The 13,196-nt window shown below is 35.6% G+C and overlaps 1 protein-coding gene across 3 annotated transcripts in view; it reads right to left on the minus strand.

Moving 5' to 3' along the window:
- The window catches only part of Tenm1 (teneurin transmembrane protein 1), a 599,693-nt gene that overhangs the window by 149,883 nt on the left and 436,614 nt on the right, over window positions 1–13,196 (minus strand). The gene's annotated exons all lie outside the window — the stretch shown is intronic.

The following is a 13,196-nucleotide window of genomic DNA, read 5'->3' on the forward strand; positions in this document are numbered from 1 at the left end:
TTGAATAGGCTGAAGTCTTTTTTTTTTTTTTTACAAGTTTGTTTGCAGTTTTGCTTGTTCTACACATTACTCAAATGGTTTATCTTAGTAATCAGCCTTATGGGGTTTTGTTAACCTCATTAACCTCTCCTACTTTTCTGTGGTTCTACCTTTCAAATAATGGATAGCCATTAAATATAGGGCAGGTCCTTCTTGTTGATGATCTCTTGGGCATGAATTACACTTCTTGACACAGGGAAAATGCGGTCTAGCTGTTACTGTCATTATGTTCTAGCCTTGCATTGCTAGTAATCACTGATCTGACTTTTTCTAAAAATCAGAATTATTCTCAACTTCATTTGCTATTTATGTAAAGTGCAAATAATAGCTCTTTCCTGTCCTCTTATCACCTTAAAAAGATTTCATAATACAATTATCCAGTAAAATGACCACTGTTTGAACTGGATTCTTCAAATTATTTTCTATTATTTAGCATAAAATTATTATAGATTTTGTATAAATCAAACATTACACAGATAATTATGAGTTAAATACTAATCCAGGCACTTTCGTCGCCTCATTTCACCTAACATCCAAATAACTGTGAGTAGGTAAAACTATTAGATGCATTTGTAAATGGAAGAAACTAGACTTACAATAAAATTTTTTTTTCTCAAGGTAAAACAGCTAATAAATGGTAGACTGGTGGTGGCTTCTTGATATGGATTCTAAAGAACTTGAGTAGCACTGCAATTTGGATTTACAAATAGAAAAGCTTACCTACAACCTTTGTGCTGCCTGTAGGAAACATTCTGTATAAATCAATCGAGTTAACTGCTGAGCACTTTCTGTGAGTAGCTGTGTCATTCAGATCATCTGCAAAATGTTCTTTCTAGGGTTTCACTAAAGCTTGCATTGATGCTATCCTCTTTAGAGACAAAATAAGCTGCTTGAACCTGCTAGAAAGTCACTCGTAAGCATATGGTATGGTTGATTTAAGCCTTTTGACGGTTGATTCTAATTGTACAGTAAGTAGGATTGAAAACATATTAGAAAATACCTACTCATGCTGAGATAAATTTTAGATAGCTAATTATAATTGCTAAGCATCTCTGAACATCTGAGTTTTAAAATATCATAAATAATCAATTGAATAACCTTTTGAAGATTTATACTCTGATTTCTTTTCATTCTGCTTTGCCCAAGAGCATTTGTAAAAAAGTGAAAGTCACACATTCGTTCTTTCTGGTACCTTTAGGTGTTGACTGCTGATTTCAGAAGCTAGTTCGGCACTATAAATCTGGGAACCTTCAGCACTTTGTAATTTTTAAAATGTGTCTTAAACATGTGTTTCCTGAATTTTAGCATGAGCCCAAATAGTTGTCAGTAGATCCTGTCTTCACATATGTAACACCTTTCACAACAATGAGATCAAAGTGCTTTATTAGTAACTATCAATAATCTTACTTCCCACTTAGGACAACTACAGAAGTGATAAACAAGTGAAGCTGCTCAAGAAAAGCAAGATGTAAAGAGAGAACCACAAGAAGCCATGGCCAAGTCATGCTTGGATAGTTTTTCCAATAGTTGGCATATCATGTGCATGAACAGTGCCTATTTTTAGAAAGACAGGTGAACAGAGGGTAGATATGAAGACACTGGCACCCTACAAAGGGTTTCCCCAGTCCTTAATCTACTGCGTATATTTAGCAATTGTTGTTCTGTGTGTTTATCCTCCTCTGGTACATATGGTATAATAATTGTTGTTCTTAGATTAAAAATACACTAAAGTCTTCAATTAGCAAATAAAAGAGTACTTTAACCAAGAGATTCATAAAAAATTAAACACAAAGCATACGAATTTGAATTTGTGCCTAAACAAAATTACAAATGATTATAGGCATTTTGGGGATTACTTGTAGGTATGTAAAACTATGTTAATTCTGGGAGTGCTTGAATATTGTAGATAATATTGTATTTAATTTATTTGATACTAGCCATTGAACTCATAGCCTTGTGCTTGCTAAGCAAGTACTTGAAGTAGGTATGCCTTTAGCCCTTTAGTTTTTATTTTGTTTTTGAGATAGTGTCCAGTTAACACTGCCCAAGTTAGCCTTGAACTCAAGGTTCTCCAGCTTCTACTTCCTATAAAGTACAACTGTGTACTACCGTACCCCTATAAATCTTTTTTTCTTTTTTCTTTTCTTTTTTTTTTTTTTTGTCAGTCGTGGGGCCTGAACTCTGGGCCTGGGTGCTGTCACTCAGCAATTCAGCTCAAGGCTAGCACTCTACCACTTGAGCCATAGCGCCACTTCCTGCTTTTTCTGCTTATGTGGTGCTGAGGAATTGAATCTAGTGCATGCAAAGCAAGCACTCTACCACTGAGCCACCTTCCCTGTAAATTTTTTGAGCATTCAAAATACAGAGTTTTCTATCTTTTTATAATTCTAAATCACGAATTTACTAAGTACTGTATTTCTTTTAGGTTCAACTAATTAATAAACATGTACAATTTCTCCTCTTTTAGAAATAACTGATGTAGAACTTCTGGTCATTTTTATTTCTAGAGTCTACTGTTCAGTTTGTCTGAAGTATTCACATTCTCTTTTGGATGGCAGAGACCCAAATCAGTTATCAGGTTGTAATTTCTTGAGAAATATTTGTTTATCTTTTCTGCCTTAATGTCATAAGATCTTAATTCAACGGGGCTGTAAAAGTTAATGTCCAGCTCAACTTGTATGAAAATCTATTGATAAGAGTTCAGACATATTCACTTTCAAATCATCAAGCATATAAATGAATTTTATGAGGATTCTTCTCTAATGTCATCAGAGAAGGTTCCCTGGGCCTGCCTGTATAAAATGGTCATGTTTTGTTCCTATCCTTTCTTTATCTCAGTCAACAGTGCTCAGATCTTCCTTATATTTCCCTTCTGTTACTATTTTGTGTTTCTTGCTGTGCTGAGGCGATAATTCTTATAACCTTCAGCCTAGGACAGTGTGTCTAACTGAATGAAGAAATGAACCATGTAAGTGTTGCAATGATCATAAATCTCAAGAATGAATTGGTTATCAGGCTTTCCAAATATTAATTCTTTTGAAAGAAACTGTAGGATCTACCATAGAATGATTCCAAAGTGTAACTAACAGGGTTATAAGGATTGTGGTAAATGGAACTTTTTAAAGATTAAAAAAATATTTGCTTAAGTACAAACACTAGTTTGTAGAAAAGTTTTAACACTAAATGCCAAAGGATAAGCTTCATGCATATGGTTAAGCAGTTCTCTATCCAGATAAGCTTTATTTTTTTAAAACAAATCATCAATATTTTCCTGTGTGTGTCAATTTTAGAAGCTCTTTGTGTTCATCTGAATCAATTAGTCCCATCTCAGGGTTATTGCTGAAAACTTGCAGGTCAGTATCATTTCTGTAATTGTTTAATGACTTTGTTTTTTTCTGCTGAAATACCTCTCGTTTGACATCCATTTAAGTTACACATTTGTCCATCAAATTGGTTGAATTTGAGACCCTTGAATTAATGAACTCCAAGCTCCATTAGGAACCTGATGGTCCATGATAATGTGAACTTATTGCAATTAAAAAAATTATGTTTATTTGATGCAGTTTTTACTTTTGATTTTAAGCTAGTATTTAATATTTGTGTGCATTTGCAGCATATAGCATGATAATTTGATATATACAGAATGTATAATAATTAAATATTGATATTGGACCACCTCTGACACTAGAATGTAAATTCTGTGACTGAAAGGGACTCCTTTTTATGCTTATATTTGTCCATACAATTCTTTGTGTACCATGGGTTTACAAGAAATATTTGCTGAACTAATGAACGAATAATACTCACATTGTGCTTAAAAAATGGATCAGTATCAGGGTTTTATGCTGCATTAGGGAAGGGGTAACAAGTTTGAAATAAATGTACTTATTATCTTACTTATGTAATTGTAACTCCTCTGTACATCACCTTGACAATAAAAAATGCATTAAAAAGAATGACAGAGGAAAAATATAATTTAAAATAAACGAGGATGGCAGAGGATTTTGAAATCTCTATCTCCTCCTGAGGACATAAAACCATTATTTACTCTTAAAATAGACACTTAAAATAGTAATCAGTCCACTATCAGTGTAACCCAACATGCAGAACTACTCTGTTCCTCCAAGTGAAAGTTCTGAGTAGTTATTTTCAATGTGTTTCCTGTTGTAAACTTGGTGTAAAACAAAATTTTAATTTTTATATTAGACATTTACTTTATGTTACGTTTTTGTATAAAATGAAATGATTAAACTTGTAAATTTCAAGTTACTGTAGCTTTTGGACAAATTCCAAGTTATACACTTTAACAAAATATTTTTTTCATTTATTAACTCAAAGTGAACTTCTAAGAATGAACACATTGCTGTGATGATGATCAAGAGGCATTGTACTCATGCACTGACATATTGAAGCAAAACCCTTTTGTACAATTATTTAAATATAATAAAAATTTTAAAAGTGTAATCAGTATCTGTAGGTATGATTATTTGACTTTGTTTTGTTAAATTTCATCTTAGTTTACTAAAATAAAGTAGTAAGTATGCAAAATAATGGAGTATAGTTTGAAATAACACACAATACAATATGTGTACACATTGTATATTGATCAATTAATAGAGATTAGAATATTTATCACCTTGAATATTTCTCATTTGTTATTAGTGAAACATAAAATTATGTCTTCTAGTTTGAAATATACCAGTGTGGTTATTTTCAGGCCTCAGTCTTTATTCAAGATCAGCTGCTTCTGAAGCAGAGACCATTTTCCTGCAGCATTCCCTTAACCTGATTCTTGGGTTACTAGCTTGTATTGCCATTCATAGAATGGCAAATGCTATATGTCGCTGAGTGCAGAAAAGAATCTCCTATTAAACAAATTATTATAAGTAATTATTGCTATTACCAGGTATCATGACTAATAAGGATAAAGAATCAGGTTTTATTGTTGTGTGGGGTACACTAAAAGAGGAATACATCTTGGGTGAGGAGACATGTTTCCAGGGATTCATGCTTAAGGTATTTTTTGAATCTTAATTTGTTTTGGGACATTTTTATGATTTTTTTTAGTGAAACTTAATAATGATATATACCAATAGTGGTATATAGTGGTCTTCCTACTGACTTCTTGATGTTGTTACTTATTTTCTAATTTTTCTTCTGGTACTAAATGCTTGTTATATGAAGGAAGAGAGAGTTACTGATGTTTATGCTGAGTTATAAATGATGTCCATTATTGGCAAGCTGTGTGGTGAAAGGTCTTGTAAGTTTATAGAAACAAGTAATTCCTTTGATATTGTTAATCTCTTCATCATTCATAAATTTTGTTCCTGTGCTATTTGGAGAACTGTAATCTTAACTTTAGACTGGTTTTACATTTGGGAATTGACTTACTGTAGGTTTTAATATCATTTAGATATTCTAAGCAATGAAAATGACATTTTCATTAGGCAGAAGAGCATTTAATATTTCAAAATCATGACAACTAAGTGATGCATTTGTTCACTCATTCAGTTTCACCTGCTCTGTTGTATGGTCAATTAAAGATTGTCAAAATTATTTGATACTTTTGTTAACAAAACTTGGGGCCTATATCTGGACCTTTGAGTACTCTGAGAGTGAGCAAGTTCTTCAACTGTTTTTACAAATTAAATGATAAATGATACCATGGCAATTTTCAAACTCAAATCCAGACCTGGCATGTCCTGTCTGTAGAATATTCAGTCTTCATGCCTGAATTACAACAAAGGAGCTCTACAAACTGTAGTCTGGTTCCCAGGGGAGTTGCCAGTCGGAAGCTCAAGTTACCAACAGAAGGGTTTTATATGGAAAGAAAGATTCGTAGCTCCTGTCCATCTATTTCAGCCCTCAGCTATTTCATTCATTCAAGCTGATTCACCAGACATTTTGGAGCAGAGATATGCCATCTTGGCTATTTCATTGAAAACGATGGTAGAACGAATCAGACCTGGCGCGTGTCTTCACAAAATCTAAGAATAAGCCTTGAGAGTAATTCACAGCAAACACCGAACATCTCAGTGTAAACTGGGAAAATGAAATGCAGCAACTCCATAAAAAGTTAGAACTAAAAGAAGTTTATCATCTTGTTTAGAGCTTTCATGCTGTTAGTACTACATTAAATTTGGTTCTAATTCTAGAACTTTTTTTTCTTTTTTGGGGAGGGGGTCCGGTCATGGGGCCTGATCTCTGGGCCTGGGCGCTGTCCCTCAGCTCTTCAGCTCAAGGCTAGTACTTTACCACTTGAGCCACAGCACCACTTCCGGCTTTTTTCTTATGTGGTACTGAGGAATCGAACCCAGGGCCTTGAGCATGCAAAGCAAGTGCTCTACCACTGAGCCACCTTCCCAGTCCCTAATTCTAGAGCTTTTAAACTAAGATATTTTACTAGTGGTGGGCAGAAGACATCATGACTGTACTCAGAAGCACTGTAGTGAAATTTTAGATCTTTAAATTATTCTTGAGTTACTCTAGTTTGTGGTCATTTGAGTAAATGCCCAGGAGTGGCATTACTAGGTCATAGGGGAGCTCTATGTTTAGTCTTTTACCCAAATGACTACAAACAAGGCCACAGTAAAGCTACCAACACAACCATGTTCATTGCAGCATTGTTTACCATAGTGAAGATATGGAATCAACCTAAATGCCCCTCAGTAGATGAATGGATCAAGAAAATGTGATATACACACACACATACACATTTGTATATATAATGGAATTCTATGCTTCCATCAGAAAGAATGACATCACTCCATTCATAATGAAATGGAAAGACTTGGAAAAATCATATTAAGTGAAATAAGCCAGATCCAAAGAAACATAGGCTCCATGGCTTCCCTCATTCATAATAATTAGTGTATGTCTAGCATAGTCTTAGCAGAGATACAATAGCTCAATAGCTATGTACATATGATACTAATCGAAATGAACTCCAAAATATGGAAACAAAAGGTTTATTTATTTTTTTTAGTGTGTGGTTTGCATTTATTTCTTTTTCTTTCCCTATGGTCACTATTTTTTATTTTAGTACCATTTTTTTGTCAGTCATGGGGCTTGAACTCTGGGCTTGGGCACTGACTGTTCCTGCACTCAAGGTGAGCATTCTACTGCTTGAGCCACAGTACCACTTCAGGTTTTCTAGTGGTTTATTGGAGATCAGATTCTCACAGATTTTCCTGCCCGGGCTGGCTTTGAACCATGATCCTCAGATCTCAGCCTCCAGAGTAGCTAGGAATCCAAGCATGAGCCACCGGCGTCCAGCTCATTACCATTTGTCTTGTATTTAAGTTTATCTGATTTGGGGAAGGGTAAGGGAACTACAGAAATGGTGAGAAAAAGGGTGAACTAAAGCAACAGCTATACTCACTAGATATATGTTGGAAATGATCTTTACAACTTGGTGGAGGGAAATGAGGGGGAGGGAAAGTGGGAGAAAACTAGGAAGAGGGTAACACTGTTAAAAAAGAAACGTACTCATTACACTACTTATGTAACTCTAACCCCTCTCTACATCACTTTTACAATAAAAATAAAAATTAAAAAATGAGGAAGTTATTCAAGTAATAACAACAATCAAATGCTTGCAAACATATATATATATATATATGTATATATATATATATATCTTTTCTTATAAAATCTGGAATCTTGATACCATGATGGGATGTGGATTATTTTATCATGTTTCATGAAATATAAGATCCCATAAATTATGAACTCAGTCAGGCAGTCTTAATTAGTCTAGAGTGTGAAGAAGAGTGTATACCACTTATTTATGAAGCATACAGTGTATGCTTCAGTGGAACTATTGTTCCATTAATGTAATTTCTATTTCATTTGCAGTCATCTTTTCTCACTTTTGAAACCAACATAATAAAGTTAGGTAAAATGATAAGAGATTCAAAAAGACAATGGGGTCTTTACACACACACACACACACACACACACACACACACACACACACATACACACACACACACATACACACACACACACACCACTTAAAATCTTTCCAAGGAAACTATAGAAATTATACAGCGAAAATTTTACAAATGCACATTACAGCAGGGCTAATGATAACATTAGAAGTAAGACAAGTAGTCCATATGTAAGGGAATCAGTGAACAGTGTGTTACATAACATGTCTCATTTTAGAACTTGGTCCTTAGCTCCAGACCTTTTGTCATATTTATGGCTCAGGGTTTCCAAGCTTTATGGATTTTCTACAGAAGAAAGATAACCGAATGTTTTATGTTAGATCTTCTAATCTCTAAGTGTCAGACCAACAAAAATTCATCTGTGGGCTGGTTTTAAGCAAAGTATGATAATAGACACTTGACATGGACTGATGTAGAGATCAGCCTGTCATGTTTACAAAACAGAAAAATGAGTTTGGCCAGACCTTACTGTCAGCGGTTGTACTAGCCCTGGAAGAATTTTTTTTAAATGCACTTCTCCATTAGTGTTTGTGAGTGAAAAGTCTGACTTTGCAAATTACTGCTGTCATTTAGTTTAATGTACTCTTGTTTTTACATATTTATAAAAACCTTCTACATTATTAATAGTGATTAAATGCTTAGACACTGCCGATCAATAATGCTCCTGTTCACCTATTTACATTATGAAAAAGTAATAAGTCATACAGGGCATGAGGAATATGTGGTTTACTTTATAGTAATGTTTGCAGTAGATTGAAGAAAGAAGAAACTTAGATACATGGTAAATTGTGTAAAACAAAACAGTGAGTTGATTTTGCTAGAGCATTCTCTGTGGTCAAGTTAAATGTCTACACTGATGTTATCCAATCATTGAGCACAGTAAGTACTTGTCACATGTGCTGCCACATACCATCACAGCACACTCAGAACAAGAATGTCTAGTTTCCTTTGGAAATACCAGCTGAACCATTGTTTAACCATTGTATGTCCTTGTAACAGTCACCAGTATACCACCGTCTTTAGTACCAAAGATGTCTGATGGCGACAATGCTCAAGATCAAGTCTACTGTGTGGACCACATTTTGCCAGTGGATAAATAAGTGCCTTAGCGATGCTTTCTATACCTGGCTCTCCACCTTTATCTCAAGTATGTAGTGAGAACAAAAAATTCAAATTGTTTGTCTGATTATGAAACATAGGTGTCCATAAGTAGCCAGTATTTCACAATAGTCTTAAGAGATCAGACTTTCAACAGTAGTCTGCCTGGGTTCAAATTCTGTCTCTGACACACATTCATGGTGACTTGAAGGACTTCACATCTAAGTTCTTGCCTTCTCACCTGAAAAGTGAAGCTAGTAACCATTTTTATCACACAGTTTTGTGAGCATTAATTTAAATATCAGATGTAAAAGCTTAGGGTGAAATTTGATATGTAACTAGTGGCAGTAACATTTTATACACAGCAACACATTCACTTCTTGTCATTTGCTTGTGCTCTACAAAGAAGTACCAAGTAAGCTATAAGCACTACTTCCAAGTTTGTAAATGATGTCATTGTAAAGCATTAAATTGAACTGGTTTTTTAAAAAATTCACTTGGTTTCTAACTTTCTTGTGCTGACCCAGATGCCATTTACCTAGGATAAATTTGGTTCATGTCACCAGACTGATTTAAGGACAAGTTGAAATGGGGCAGTGGTGGCATAGTGGAACAGTTACAGGACTTGCTTGTTTCAATGCACACTTTCTGTCTGTGTGCTTTGGGGCATGCTATTTATTCTCTCTGAACCTCAGTCTCATATAAAAAATATATCTAAAACAATTACCTACTTTAAAGGGATGCTGTGAAGACACAATAGCATACTATACAATTGCTTTGCAAACTAAATGGTACAATATAGATGTAAGAGACTGTAACTGTTATTATTTATATATATGATCAGAATTGGACTTACCTTGCCCAAGAATTGCACAAGAAAAAAATCTAGTTTTTAGAGAAAATGTTGTTAGATTGCTTGTCTTCAGTGACTTTCCTTAGAAAATGTTTGCACCTTTTCTAACAGAATGGACTGTAGTAACTGAGACCCCTGGATGGAGACCCATCGCTCTGAATTTAAATGTGACTTTTAGAGCCAAATGATAACTTGGAGCATTTTACAAAAGAATGGGAAAACTCAATCAAACCAGGAGGAGGTGAAGGGCATTAACTACCACAAGTAATAGGTTTGTTCATTTTGTAAGTGGCTGGCAAGCACTGCTGAAGCATGAAGCTGAACCATAGGGGTTTAAGTCAGTCCTGACTTTTCTAAGTTTATTGCTTAAATGCGGTACACTGGGTCACAATGACTTGTCTTCTGACTCTCTTAGGTCCTGACTTTCTCCCCTTATTTGAGTTCAGTGTGTCATTCATCACATCTTTATGCCATGGAGATTATTGTTTGTTCTCCTCCCTCCCTCCTTCCCTCCCTTCTTCCCTCCCTCCTTCCTTGTCTGTCTGTTTCTGTCTCTGTCTCTGTCACTCTTTCTGTCTCCATCTCTATGCCTCTCCCTGTCTTTTTCCATATCTCTGCCTCTCTCTTCTCCTCCTCACTCTGGAAATCTTCCTCTCTCTCCTGTCTCCCTCTTTCTGTGTGTGTCTTTTTCAGGACTAATTTCCCCATAAATCGGGATAATGGTTATATTTCATTATTTTGGCTCCTCTGGTATACAGTATGTTTTCTTTGTGTGTGTGTGTGTGTGTGTGTGTGTGTGTGTGTTTCACCAGTCTAGATTTCCTATCCTTCCTTTTTTATTGTGAAAATACCATACACAGGGGTTACAATTACATGAGCAATGTAATGAGTACATTTCTTTCTTTTTTTTTTTTTGGGTCCGGTCGTGGGCCTGAACTCTGGGCCTGGGGGCTGTCCCTCTGCTCTTCAGCTCAAGGCTAGTGCTCTACCACTTGAGCCACAGCGCCACTTCCGGCTTTTTCCTTTTTGCTTATGTGTTGCTGAGGAATTGAACCCAGGGCCTTTTGCATGAAAGGCAAGCACTCTAACACTGAGCCACCTTCCCAGCGCCAATGAGTACATTTCTTATCAAGCATTGTTGCCTCCGCCTTTGTTTCCCCTTACCATCTCTATCCATCTCCCCAACCCACCCCTTGCCAAAGTTGTAAAGTTCGTTTTTCAACAAAGGTCTTGTATGTCTCATTGTTGCAATGGGTCCACCTGTATCCCTATTTAAACAATTGGTTTTTTTCCCCTTCCCCTCCACAAATTATACCAACATCAAATACAGTGAAAACAGGGGTTATACCGTGGGGGAGGGATATACAAAGCAACAAAGAAATATCTGTATCTAAATAATTACATACATCCCATCCAAAAGTTACCTAAGAGTTATTGGAGTTGGGAGAAGCATTTCAAAGTGAAGATCATTGATTCTTTTAAAAGCAGGCAAGATTTAACTAGATTCCCTGAAAGAAAAGTCTGTTCTTCTGATATATTGACATTTGTATTTGGGGTTCTGTGAGATCATCACTACATAGAAATAAAAACATTGAGGAAGTATTTACTTTTGGTAGGAGTTCCAGTATATAATTGAAGGGAAAGCAGTTGAGTAAAAATTTCATGCATATTATTATATTTATCCTTTTCTACTGTGTAAAAGTTTTATTTGTAATGTGCACTGATATCAATGTAAATTCTTGTCCTACCAAGGTCAAGAATTATGTAACCACCAGGTCACAAATGACTAGGATATAGACAGGAGCTCCTAGGCGTTATATTTTTTCATACTTCGTTATTTTAAAAATACTGTACAGAGTGGTTACAGTTACATGAGCCAGGTAATGAGTACATTTCCTATCAAGCACTGTTACCTCCTCCTTTGTTTTTCACCTACCATCCCTTCCCTCCCACCTCCACATCTACACCCCCCCCCCCACCGCCCACCTAAATTGTAAAGTTCATTTTTCAACATAGTGTCTTGTACATCTCATTGTTATAATGGGTCAACCTGTATCCTTATTTAAGGATTTTGCTTTTTCCCTTCCCTTCCCCAAATTAGAGAAGTATTTGATGTTGGTGTCCTAGGCATTATTTTGAAACTTAAAGAAATTCCTATTTGTAATTGTCTAGGAAACTAGTGGAATAATTTATGTAGTGAATGGAGAGTGACATTTTTGAGATGAGAAATGTTGGCTTTACTGTCTTATCTATATGTACTGCTAATTAATAAATTATACCATTGCAGTAGATTCAGCATTGAATACCAATAAGCAAATTTATGTTAATGATACTTCAAATAGTGAGTTCGTTTACTAAGAAAGTTCTTTGCTCAAAGGGTCTGGCTTGGTCTCATGTCTTTTTTTTTTTTTTTTTTTCGGTCTTGAACTCTGGGCCTGAGCGCTGGCCCTCAGCTCTTCAGCTCAAGGCTAGCTCTCTACCATTTGAGCTACAGCGCCATTTCCGGTTTTCTGGTGGTTTATTGGACATAAGAGTTTCATGGACTTTCCTGCCTGAGCTGCTTTGAACCACGATCCTCAGATCTCAAGCCTCCTGAGTAGCTAGGATTACAGGCATGAACCACCAGCACCCGGCTTGGTCTCATACCTTATGTGACAATAATGCATTTGAGTTTTACTCAAACAGACCCCATATCTTGCATTTCATATTAGGATGTCAAATTTCTAGAACTTTTTCATATGGAAACATTTTTTTTAATCACAGAGCAAAATCTAAAATTTCACTTTTAAAATTTCACACTTTTTCAAGGAGTTGAATCAGAAGTGAAACAATTTGAAAATAACACCTTCTTATCTTGTCATTAAAAGCCTCATGTGCTTTAGTGTGGTCATGTTTGTGAACATTGGGTAAATGCCCAAAAGTGGGATTGCTGGGTCATAGGGGAGCTCTATGTGGAGTCTTTTGAGGAACCTCCATACTGCTTTCCAAAGTGGTTGAACAAGTTTACACTCCCACCAACAATGCAGTAAGGTTCCCTTCTGTCCACCAGCACGACTATGTTTATTGCAGCATTATTTACCATAGCTAGGATATGGAACCAACCCAGATGCCCCTCAGTAGATGAATGGATCAAGAAAATATGGTATAAAATACACAATGGAATTCTATGCCTCCATCAGAAAGAATGACACTGCCACATTTGTTAGGAAATGGAAAGAGTTGGAAAAAATTATATTAAGTGAAGTCAGCCAGGC

The sequence above is a fragment of the Dipodomys spectabilis genome, unplaced genomic scaffold (assembly GCF_019054845.1).
Source record: "Dipodomys spectabilis isolate Male_0828 unplaced genomic scaffold, ASM1905484v1 ptg000071l, whole genome shotgun sequence".
NCBI lineage: Eukaryota > Metazoa > Chordata > Mammalia > Rodentia > Heteromyidae > Dipodomys > Dipodomys spectabilis.